Source organism: Bicyclus anynana, chromosome 13, assembly GCF_947172395.1.
Source record: "Bicyclus anynana chromosome 13, ilBicAnyn1.1, whole genome shotgun sequence".
NCBI classification, from domain to species: domain Eukaryota; kingdom Metazoa; phylum Arthropoda; class Insecta; order Lepidoptera; family Nymphalidae; genus Bicyclus; species Bicyclus anynana.
In genome coordinates, this window is record NC_069095.1 from 11,519,934 (window position 1) to 11,532,892 (window position 12,959).

The 12,959-nt window shown below is 37.1% G+C and overlaps 1 protein-coding gene across 2 annotated transcripts in view; it reads left to right on the forward strand.

The window, feature by feature from the left end:
• Window positions 1-506: 506 nt before the first annotated feature.
• The window catches only part of LOC112051724 (protein TANC2), a 326,061-nt gene continuing 313,608 nt past the window's right edge, over window positions 507-12,959 (forward strand). Inside the window, exon 1 of one of the 2 annotated variants that reach the window (XM_052885029.1) lies at window positions 507-615. The gene's annotated coding sequence lies outside the window, so the exon portion shown is untranslated. The remainder of the gene's footprint in view (window positions 616-12,959) is intronic. The other variant, XM_052885030.1, reaches the window with a different exon arrangement.

Sequence of the window (12,959 nt, forward strand, 5' to 3'; positions counted from 1 at the left end):
GATTATCTCTATTGTTAGGTATATAATGGCCTGGACGTAACTATGGATTTTACCGGCATAAAAAAGTTGTACAAAACTGAATTTTACGCAGACAAAATTACGTGCGTCCTGTAATAATCTATTAAAAGAGTAAAAGTTCTGTTTGTCTCTGATAACTTTCTTGCGATTTTTCAGTTGCGTAACTGTCAAAGCGAAGCTTGACTTGGTTCACGCTAGTTATAATATAAACTATTATTCCATTAAGTAAAGTGTGAGTTTGATGTAGAGTGAGGAAGACGTTGACAACCCTAACTATTATCTTAACGTGTGGTGCCAGTAACGAGGAAATAAATGGAATTTTAGTCTTACGCTTTCCTGAGTGAACGAACGGACGGCCTGTGTGCTATTTGTGTAGGAGCGAGGGCGCGCGCGCGCCCTCTTCTTTTGTTCCTATTACGTTGAAAAATAGATTTGAATTTCGAAGGGTGAGCATCGTGTGCGTGAGTCAGTGACGGTCGGCGCGCCGGCGCGTGCGCATAATTGCGCCCAATTCGAAATTCAAAAGTTCTCGTGGTGTGAGTGCTATAGTGATGTGATATTCTCTGTGCTCTATGACCTTTTTGGAGAATCCAAAAGGTAAGTTAACGTTCATTTATATATAAATTATATTATTTGGGTTATTGCCCACGTGTTTCTAAAATTAGGTGGGCTGTTCTTAATATTTTAAGCTTAGTATGGATAGATTTTATAATATGGTTGTTCCATTGAGTTGTTATTTTTGGATGTTGCTGCGCGTTAAATTTGTTCCCATTTTGAATAAGTATCGCTTGATGAAATGTATTTTTCGTATGTATTGCATAATTATTGAGAAATATCCTTCCGATCCGCATTGGAGCAGTCTCGTGGGTCTAAGCTCCATATCCACTCTTCTATAAGGAATTACTCCTGGCCCTATATGCCCTTAAAATAAGTAAATAATAAAAAAAACTTCGGGGTAAAGTTTAGAAAATGTACATTTTTTACATCAAAATGTAAAAAATGTATATTTTTTGACGTGACGTTTCGTCACAAGAGTTCTAATATTTTACAAAAAGACATGAAATACCTCATGATATATATGATCTATGAGGTATTTGATAACGTACTAAATCTTCAAACTCTTTATTTTGAATTAATAGCAAATTAAACATGGCGTTCTATACTACGAATTGCATACATACTGTAACAATGCAGTAGAGCTTTTTGTAACTCATACGGAAAAGTACTTCCGCCACCAACCAGCATTGCTGTGTTGCAATTTAAAGAATAATATTGTCAGTATAGTTACAGGCAATGGAGTCTTAAGACCCACGCCTCAAATTGATGGATACAGGGCAGAACTTTATAGGAGCTACTCTTTGCATGCCCTGACAGAGCAACACTATGTTTATTGGTGATTACGTATCATCAGATAGGCCATCTGGTTGGTCAATTAGTACTACAAAAAAAACTGTACCACTGACAGAAAAAGTGGGACACCTTTTCCGGTTAAAGATAGGCGTCTACATTTCCGAATCGTACGTATCGGACACATCGTATCAAACGGGTTTTAATTTTACGGTAGATAAAATCCGTTCGATGCGATCCGTACGATGCGAGTCAGTGAACGCACGTATGACTTTCTGTACAAAGAATCTGTTTGATGCAATGTGTCCGATACTTACGATGCGGATATGTGGATGCCTACCATTAAACGCCATACGACAAACGCGTGGGGACATGATTCCAAAACACGAAACGAACCTTCGGTCGGTCTTTCCGTCAAAATATACTTAAAAACTACTAAAGATTTTTAAAACGATTAGAATATGAAAAAGTCAAGCTGTCCGAGAATTTTCAGTGTAAGCACTACCTACTTAATATTGTTCGTTATCAACCCATTGTCAGAGGATTGGCAGACTTCACACACGCAGAGAATTAAGAAAATTCTCTGGTACGCAGGTTTCCTCACGATTTCCTTCACCGTTTGAGACACGTGATATTTCTTAAAATGCACATATATGCAGTTGGAGGTGCATGCCCCGGACCGGATTAGAACCCACATCCTCCGGAATTGGAGGCAGAGGTCATACCCACTGGGCTATCACGCCTTACTGTCACTTAATATACGAGTAACTAAACAATGCATGGATTCATCTTTAAGAGTGCAACTCATAGACGTCATCTACAAAAAAAGTCCATTTTACCTTCTCAACAAATGGTCACGTAGAAACAATAAAAGTTTCCACAGATTTCCTCTCAGACGAAGTGGCGGTCAAGTTAGGCATGCAACTATTCCAACTGTGGGTAAATTACGTAATCCAGACGGTCAGGCTAACAAGCCACTACTACAGCCGACTGAAACGCGTCGAAAGTTACGCTCGCAGCGAAATTAATAAACGGGCCACTGCCCCCATTCTCTTAATAATTTCCCGCCGACCGACGATTTCCAGCTAGGGCGACCATGAGTTAGCACATGTGCGGACAAGGTCCTGTCGTAAGGTCACGCGGTGTCATACAATGTCATACTACCAAAGGTTGTTATGACACATGCATTTCTATCATACAAATGTGCTACAATTATAACTAAAATATGAGTAAGAGAATAAAAAATACTTTTGGCTCTCCTAATTAATCCCTCTTATTGAACAAAACAAAAACATTAAAATCGGTCTATATTGGTAGAGCCGTTTCAGAAAAGTGCATATACATAATCACCTGATAGGAGATTATATTCGATTTCAAGACCGTTTCAATATTTCACAAAAATTAAATGTGCTTAACATGTTTACTATTTGTTTAAAAGAGTTTACTTTGAAGTCAAAGAATAACTTTCTTGATGACAAAGATTGATATGAAATAAATGTGCTCTGTTTTTTTGCATAATAACTTTTATACTAACTGGAAAAATGAAATGGTAAATTAGAAAAATACTCTTTTGAAGTCGAAGACTCTTTTGATGAAATTTTGTGTAATAATACAATATGTAAAATTTATATATTCGATGCCCTTTAACTAAAATATTATTTACAATTCATCTTACGGATAGTTTGATCTTTGTGAAAATTGTGAAGTCTGGCCTTATTGAAGCATTGTCGTTGAAAGGTCCGGAAACCGGAACTCTATGAAATTTCCGGATATTGGTCAATTATTATAGTAGGATATCAAAAAGTAGTTTAATAATACAAAGTGTGTTGTGAAATTAATTTGTTAATTAATGAATGATATTAAATTCTTAATAATGTATCATTCATTGTGACTATATCAAATATGGTCATTTCTCTCCAGTCGGACTCTCATGGATGACGATTGTACCTTGATGAGTCATATCTCGGTACCCAATGCTCCTCCATTGAGTACGGTCGCTGGCCATTTGGATGGTTGACATATAAAAGGTTAAAAAAACGGTTGTCTGTAAAGTCGGTTTACTGACGATAGTTGAACGTGACAATCAAAAAATACTGATGGAATTTTTCAAAAGAAAGAACGAGATATACTATATTTCTTGTAAAAAAAAGTTGGCAACCCTAGAGCGAGGGAACGACGCATGACGTCATCTTTCTCGAGTTTGCATCTGGCTTCATCGAATTATAAGACGTTGTCACTTCAACAGATGTCAAAGGTGTAAAAGGTATCGTTATCTATTGCTTTTTAAATAAAATAGAATATAATAGTACAAATACGTGACGTGCTCTCCAAAGCACGAGGGTGTAACATCACCAATTTTTTACTAAGGGTTTCTTAGAAAAAAGAAAAGCTCATTAGGTACTTCACAGCTCCACCCAGCACTTGACCATCGAGGCAGCTTGAATAATGTACATGTAGATAGCTTCCGGGCACAGTGTTCGGCAAGGTGGATTTACTAGACGGAACTCCTGGGTTCGAACACTAGCTGGGCCGATTGAGGTTTTTAAAACTGATCCAGGTCTGGTTGGTGCGACTTGGGACGGCTTTGGACGCGGCTAGTTAACGGAACCGGAAATGGTGTGGATTTTTATCCATTTTCATACCAAGGTTCCATATTAGATTGTATCATCACTTACCACAGGTGAGATTTTAGTCAAGGACTAACTAACTAACAAATCATAGTATTTTTTAGAAAAGACCACACAGCACGATGTGAGTGGTCACCCTATTTACACCGGCCATTACACGGAGTGATAACGAGTGGTCTCAGCTGGTCGATAAAAAGTGTTTTAGCTATATCATCACCTGCACTAGTATAATGTTTCGATATATCTACCTTTTTACGACGGCGGAAAGGAAGGGTTATGTACCTAAGGGTGCTCGCACACCTCAATGATATGCTCAATACTTCTTGATGTAGGGTGACGTTGACCATTGAATATAAATATTAGTCATATTTCCAGGGTATGAACCGTGGTACGACTTTAGACAAAATTACCTAATATTTAATCAATAGTATTGACAATCTTATGTGTGGGCTAACTAACAGTAATTTTACAATACAAAAATAAAAGGCAAAAATAAGCTTATTTAATGTAAAGTAAAATAGATTCGCGTACTGGGTTGGTCTATAAAACATTGAGGTTATCTTTCCTCCAAGAAATTCTAGACCGGAGTTGATTATTTATAGGTCTTCATCATCATCATTGGCAACCCATATTCGGCTCACTGTTGAGCACGAGTCTCCTCACAGAATCAGAGGGGTTAGGCCTTAGTCCACCACGCTGGACCAATTGGCAGACTTCACATACCAAGAGAATTGAGAAAATTATCAGGTATGCAGGTTTCCTCGCTTACTGGTAACATATACCAATTACCTTAGGACCTGCCTAACTAAACCTCTGTCAAAAGTATATACTCGTATATCATCACTATCTAACGTATTAAAAAAAACTGTTTCTATGTAATCTAATTTTCATTGTTTCATTTTCTTCGTGTAAAGAGCATAAAACGAGACATAAGAAACGGCAATAACTTCTAGTTTACTAAAAAAATTAAGTTAAGGTTCATTTGTAAGTATTTCTACCTTAATTATGTCAAATTTGTATTAAAAACAACACTTTGTTTTTTTGATTTTTCTGACGGATAAGTAGTAAAACATCGATCAAGTAGTTGAATATTCTGTGTATATATTCCGTGGACAATCCGAGCGATGTATTTTTTACTATGTGTAAACATTTGGGTGCGATGCATCTCCAGTCTCCGTATCTAATTCCTCTATGACAGGTCATAATTATTAACATCTGCTAGTAACTGTTACAAAATCACATAAGTAATCATTCATCCATTGGAGCCCCCACCACGGCACCAATGGATGAATGATTACTACTTTCATATCGTTTGAATCGAAGCGTTTGCGATTGTAGAAAGAGAATCGCCGTGCCACTCTCGTGCCGTTTTGATGACCTCCGTGGCGCAGTGGTATGCGCGGTGGATTTACAAGACGGAGGTCCTGGGTTCAATCCCCGGCTGGGCAGATTGAGGTTTTCTTAATTGGTCCAGGTCTGGCTAAGGCCGTGGCTAGTTACCACCCTACCGACAAAGACGTACCGCCAAGCGATATAGCGTTCCGGTACGATGTCGTGTAGAAACCGAAAGGAGTGTGGATTTTCATCCTCCTCCTAACAAGTTAGCCCGTTTCTATCTTAGATTGCATCATCACTTACCATCAGGTGAGATTGCAGTCAAGGGCTATTGTAAGGAATAAAAAAAAAACTTGGCTACCGGTGCTAGCTATATAGTGGCCCGATAAAATATGCTGATAACGAAATAATAAGACAATATTTAATATTCCAAAATATGATACGCAAACAAGCTACGAAAATATGCAATAAAAAGTTGTGTTGCCGTAATATAAAATGGACGAAGCCATTTCGCCGAGCAATCAAGCATACAATACGTTCTATCTAAAGGTCTATCTAACATGCCACGACCATCTCAGGTCTTCATAAAGGCAGTGCGATACCACCCCTTGTTATCACTGTCAACTACGGCCAGGCGTTGTTACACAACAATAACCTCTATCGTCTTTGAATACATAACATAATTGCGTGGCAGAATATTTGGCGACCATGGACGTCTACCGAATATCCGGAACTTTGCCTCTCTTGATTATGTGCCTCGGAGGATTGTTAGGACCCTGTTCGTTTATTATTCTGATATAGGCGGTGATTTAATATGGAGTACTGATTTTATATTTTGTATACATGAAAAGGAACATCGAGGATTTATTTGGTACATGAATAAAAACACCCTTCGCAACGAATTTAATAACAGTCAATATTAGAATTTTTTCGATAAAAATAATATTTCTTTTGCATTGTTTTGAACAATCGGTTTAAGGTTGAGTGAACTCTTTTAAAACAAAATCCCCAATCTTGAACTTATTAAATGTTACGTATAGTTAAGACGATATTACTATTTTTAACCGACTTAAAAAAGGAGGAGGTTCTGAATTCGACGCACATGTTTTTTTTTAATATTTGTTACCTCTTAACTTCGTCATTTATTAACCAAATTTGAAAATTCTTTTTTTGTTTGTTCTTCCAGATTGTTCCCATTTCAGGTTTTGTAATTTTGCGTTAAAATCAAAATAACTGAAATACGTCTTTGAAGTCGATACCATTTTTATGTTAAAAAGATTAATTAATAATATTATCTTCTATTTCTAAGCAAAACTTCTATACGCACACTTGTCTTCCGTAGTACTAGATAGTAGTGCAAGACGTTCACGTTCACGATGGCCTCCATGGCGCAGTGGTGCGGTGATTTACAAAACGGAGGTCCTGGATTCGATCCCCGGCTGGGCAGATTGAGATTTTCTTATATTTCCATTCTAAATTTGAGCCAAATGGCTTAAGTAACCGTAGTGCAAAAGAGAAACAAACATACACACTAATACACACACACTTACACAGAAACTTTCTCCTTTATAATATTGGTGTGATTGTATAAAATCCAAAAGTCCGAAATCCCGCTGGAATATTGTCGTACCCACCCGTAAAGCTTATCTTTTCTTCTTTTTTTTATTCTTTAATAGTTAGCCCTTGACTACAATCTCACCTGGTAAGTGATGATGCAGTCTAAGATGATAATGCAGCGTTTAGGGGATGCTTTCGTTTCGCTGCGGCCAAGATTTGGAATGACCTCCCACCTCCAATTCGTATTCAGGGTAAGATTGTTAGCGAAGCTACCTTTAAATACAAAGTGAGAAATTTTTACATTAATTCTCAAATAGAGGCAGCACGATTTGTTTATAATAATTTATGAAATAATCATAGATATCTATTTAACTAGTATTTTATTTTTATTTTTTTATTGGTATGTATATATGTGTAGATATGTGTAATTATACATATATGTATTATTATGTATTATTTTATACTTTTGTGTAATATTTTTTGTATATTGTATATTATTATAGTGTAGATTTTGTAAAGTATATTTTATTGAGTTTATGTTTATCCTATTCTATTTTTCTTTTAAATAATTTAGTAGTAAGCACGGTGCACGTTAGACCGTTGTAACGGAGCAAACTGAAAATCAGCGCTGTGCACTATGCACAGCAGAAAGCTGAGTTTGCGACCAGTTGCCATGTTGCTAGGTAGGCGAGTAATAATAATTAGTTTCTTTTCTTTTTGTTTAATTTATGCATTATAGCTTAAGCACAATCATTAAAATTAAAGAGAGTTTATGTATGCCTAGTAATAAGTATGGTAATAAAGATTATTTATTATTATTATTATTATGAAAGTGGGCTAACTTGTTAGGAGGAGCATGAAAATCCATAGTCCTTTCGGTTTCTACACGACGTCGTACCGAAACGCTAAATCGCTTGGCGGTACGTCTTTGTCGGTAGGGTGGTAACTAGCCACGGCCGAAGCCTCCCACCAGCCAGACCTGGACCAATTAAGAAAACCTCAATCGGTCCAGCCGGGGATCGAACCCAAGACCTCTGTAAGTCCACTGCGCTACGGAGGCGCACGGAGGCGAGTCCGTACCTACGCTACTACTCATCACAATATGCTAATTATAAATCAATTTTTCATCTTCAATACCCAACGAAGGTACGTAATATTAAACCGGAATTCGGTTGGCGGATACCAACTGCGAGGATTTAGCAAATCCCATCGAAATTGTGCACAACTCACAAATCCTTGCGCTTCGTGCGATCTGGAACAAATGTTAAGCCTCTGATCCTTGGTCGACTGATTTGCTATGGTTTTCCTGACTCCGTGATTGATGCAAGATGCATTGTATTGATTGATATTTTGGTCAATTTTCATTTTTTACGAAACAAAAAATTTTTTTTATCTAAAGACCAATTTACGTTATGTCACTAGAAATCAATGTATGTCACGTAGGATTCTTGCCAGCTCTTTTTTTTGGCTGGTTTGTGTGTCTGAACGTGTGGTTTTGTCCATGGGTTGTTTGGCCTGTGAGAGCTTTGGGAGGTAGAAAGTTTTAAAAGTCCAGGTCCACGACCAGTTAAGCATATAGCATAATAATCTTGTATTATGAAAAATCATGTCCCCAATCGCCAATCACTTATCTACTTGACAACCCTTGGAAAAACATTATTAATGATCAAACTTTAAGGGTTCTATCGAAGTATGATCGATTTGAAAACCATTTGAATCGTACTATTATTATAAACGCGAAAGTTTATATGGATTAATTTGTTTGTTTAAATGTTTGTTTTAAGGCCGCTAAAGCGATTTGGCTGAAATTTGCAATGGAAATAGATTTTACTCTGGATTAACACATAGGCTTCTTTCTATAATTTGGAATAGAAATGGATTTTACTCTGGAATAACACATAGGATATTTTTCATACCGGAAAAATCCATGGTGCCCGCGGGATTTGTGAAAAGCTGAATTCCACGCGGACAAAGTCGCGGGCGTCCGCTAGTTTGAAATAGTTAAAATATTTAAAACTAGAAATACAGCGCAAATGAGTACTCACACCGTAGTAGAATTGTAGGCTTTACTCAAATGCTTGTAAACTAAGCCTGCTTGAAATAAACGAATTCATTTGTGTTTAGGACAAGTGTTAAAAAAAAACCGGACAAGAGCGAGTCGAACTCGCATGACGAGGGTTCCGAACGTTGTTATCTATCATGTTTTTGAAAACTGACCTGAAATTGTAACTAATTAATAATTATATGATTTTCTTCGTTTCTTCTGGACTTATTTGTTTCGTTAAATGTTTATCAAAACCTTAAATTATTATAATAGTAGTATAGTATTTAACAAAACTTAACATTAGTTTTGATTAATAGGTTTAATAATAATATGCAAGTTGGTACTTAAAATAACAAGTCTTTTTACGTAGAAACATTGCACAAATGAGTACTTACACTGTAGGTTCAGTACTCTACGCGACACAATAGATCGCTGACATTTTGCGGCATCCGATATTGATGGGGTCATGCATCAACGAGCCTCCCTATGCAAACCTTGCGCCAATTCACTTGAAATTTGACGCTGAAAATTCAGTGTACACACCGCTTTGAATGTTAAAATAAAATACAACCGTGTATGAATAGTCAACAACCTCTAAAACTTTGTCAGAACACAAAAATTGTGTTTTATTTTCACAGATACTCGCATGAACGTGCTACAATAATACCAATGATGTAGAACAGGTTCTGTTCTGAGCTCGCTCACAATGTCTCCTCTCACAATGAGAGGGGTTAGGCCAATAGTCCACCAAAAAAACTATAAATTTAGTATAGTGTGGAGGTTTTTCTTGTGGTCTGTAGCGATGTTACTTGCCAAATTTCGTAGTTCTAGGCTAACGGGAAGTACCTTATGAGTTTTCATTGCCTTGTGAAGAAATATGGCGTTAATAAAAAAAGAAGAAGAAGAAGAAGAAAAATGGCGTGTTTTGCTGCTGAATATCTTTTTTATATGTAAACTTTGAACTTTATTCGTGGAACCATATACGGAACCCTAAAAATTACATTTTTAAACTTTATTTAATAGAAATCTCGCATGGGATCCAACAAAAATATGCTTATATTCGATCTTATATGCAACGGGAAATAAAATGCGTCACCGAGTGTAACAGCACAATAATTTGTCGTTCCAACAAAGTACAGCAACAAAATTCGCCCATCCGTCGAGCAAATTTATTTCCCCGCGCTAATTGGGTGGACAGATGAGTTATTACGCTTTTAATTGTTTATACGAAGTTGATTGTGGATCCAGCTTGAAACTTTATACATTTCGGTTCGCTGATTGATTCGGTATAACATTTGAGATTATATTATATCTTAATACTTAATATTTAGTCGTTTGTTCGCTTATGAATAGAGACCTAGTCCTGCTATTGACTATGAATTATATGACCTGACGCGACCCTGTGAAATATAAGCCTTCACAAGCATCGGTAACTATGGGTCATTTGACCTATAGTTAGCAATGAACTTAATCATTATCAGCCTATTTTAACCACTACAGTGCCTGTAGAATATCTCGTAAACAAAAGCAGATATGATATTGTTGACAAATAGCGGCGAAACTTAGAGCTTAACTCGCGTCTACGAGTAAATTTTTCAATCAATTTTTATTACATTTGCTATTAATAATATTACAGAACTATTAATCATAGATACATTTTTGTCTAAACAGCCCTTATCAACAAATTAAAACCACCACCACTCTCAGATCTTCCGCATCGCGTCCCAACAAAATGCGGCATTTACTTAAACGAGCCCTTTTGATGTGTGGCCCTCCGTACGGAAGAAATTACAAAATTAAGGGATATATTACGTGCACTCTGTTTACCTACTGTTAACATTCCCTTTGATGTTTCGTACACATAGTAATTATTTGTATTGCCTCACTCACTCATTCCACTCGTTCATTTTTGTATTAATTTACTCAGCTCGGTTTTAGGTACGCGAATTGCTCAGGAACTATATTTATTATTCTTACTTCTATAACTTATCTAAATTGAGTAGGTTTGTAATTTTTTTACGCGAGCAATTCACGTAAACAAATTTACATATACATATATTTTATGATAAAGTTGAAGAGTTTGTTTGTTTGTTTGATTGAACTACAGGAACTACTGGTCCGATTTAAAAAATTCTTTCTGTGTTAGATAGCCCATTTATCGAAGAAGGCTATAAGGCTATATATTATCCCCGTATTCTTACGGGTACGGGAACCACGCGGGTAAAACCGCACGGCGGCGTCAGCTAGTAATTTATATTAGCGGTCGCCTGCTAAAAGATCTACGAGAATTTTCTTTAAACAAAACAATTTACATTACCATGATATTTCATTTACCTACAATCTATACTTATATTCATTATCATTAACAACGCATGGTCGGCTCATCGTTGAGCACGAGTCTTCTCTCAGAATGAGAGGGTTTTGGCTAATAGTAAACCACGCTGGCCCAATGCGGATTGACAGACTTCAAACACCTAGAGAATTAAGAAAATTCCCAGATATGCAGATTTCCTTACACTGTTTTTCCTTCACCGTTTGAGACACGTGATATTTAATTTCTTAAAATGCACATAACTAAAAAGTTGGAGGTACATGCCTCGGACCGCGTTCAAACCTACGTCCTCCGAATCGAAGGCAGAGGTCATATCCACTAGGCTATCACGGCTTTACTAATATTATAAAGAAGTAAAGTTTGTGATGTTGTAGTGGATAATCTCTGAATCTATTTTTTTTCTTACCGATTTTGAAAATTTTTTTACCACTAGAAAGCTACGTTTTTTGTAATTGTCTCAAGCTATATTTAATCTCTGTATTCTAGCGGGAACGGGAACTACACGAGTAAAACCGCGGGACATCGGTTAGTCACAAATATGTTGGCTCCATTTTCAATCACAGACAGTGAAAGTGAAATATAAAATACCTGTTTTCTTCGTGAGGACAAATATTTCCATTGTCTGATGGAAAAGGGGTTACGAAGGAAGTCGAACCTTAGCTTATACATTATTCATTACGGAGGTACCCCAATTTCTGGCGCTCTGCGGTTTCTTACAATGGTTAGAACTTGTTAGGTAAAAGCAATCAAATTATTTATAAGGCCATTTTAAATATGCGGTTTGAGAAATGCAGATTTGATTTATACAAGTAAAACTCTTTGTAATATTTGTCCGTGGAAATATCGCTATTATGCTTACTTTCTCCGCCAAAGAGCATTGCTGCAATTTGGTGGAAGCAGTGGGATGACGTGGTTAGTCTACGTGGCAAAGAGCATTGCTTCAATTTGGTGAAAGCAGTGGAATGGCGTGCTTATTCTGCGTGGCTTCGGTTCACGAGGTCCTGAGTTCGATTTCTGGTTCGTGCAACGAAATATAGAGCTTTTCTTCCACTAAGTCTCAGTGGCGCTGTAATGCGATTAACGAGATCATGTCTTGAAGAGAAATAGACGAAAGTCATTTACGGTGCCATGGACGATGGGTGCCTTTGGTGTGGGACGCGACTTGCGTGGACACCACCTGGTACGATGGGCTATGCGGGCGCTACTGCTGCATCAGCAGAGACCCTCAAGCGGCGATACAGCAATCTCGTCAGAGATTACGTATTTGAGCCGTTTGCGGTCGAAACGGTCGATTGACAGTGAATAAAATAAAGTGAAAACAAAATCTAGGTTTTTTTGTTCGTCTACGGATCCCTAAAAAGTATTGTAATGATTGTAATCCATCCTCGTGTTCCAATAGGCTTATTCAGTGAAATCCCACGTATAAACGGATTGAGTAAAAGCGATAATCCCCACGTGGATACAGAGACAGACGACGAGCAAATAAAATATTTATTTTCCTCCCGAGGGCTGAAAACACAAAGATCAATTGAACTGTTTGTGGAAATTAAAGCACTACAGCGAGATTAATTTTGTTAAGCCTCTTACGACAGGCTACTACTATCCATTTGTTGTCATTGGATTCTTAGCAATGCTAAGTCTACAATAACCAGTTAAGTATAAGCCTGACTCGCGCACGAAGGGTTCCGTAACAATTTAT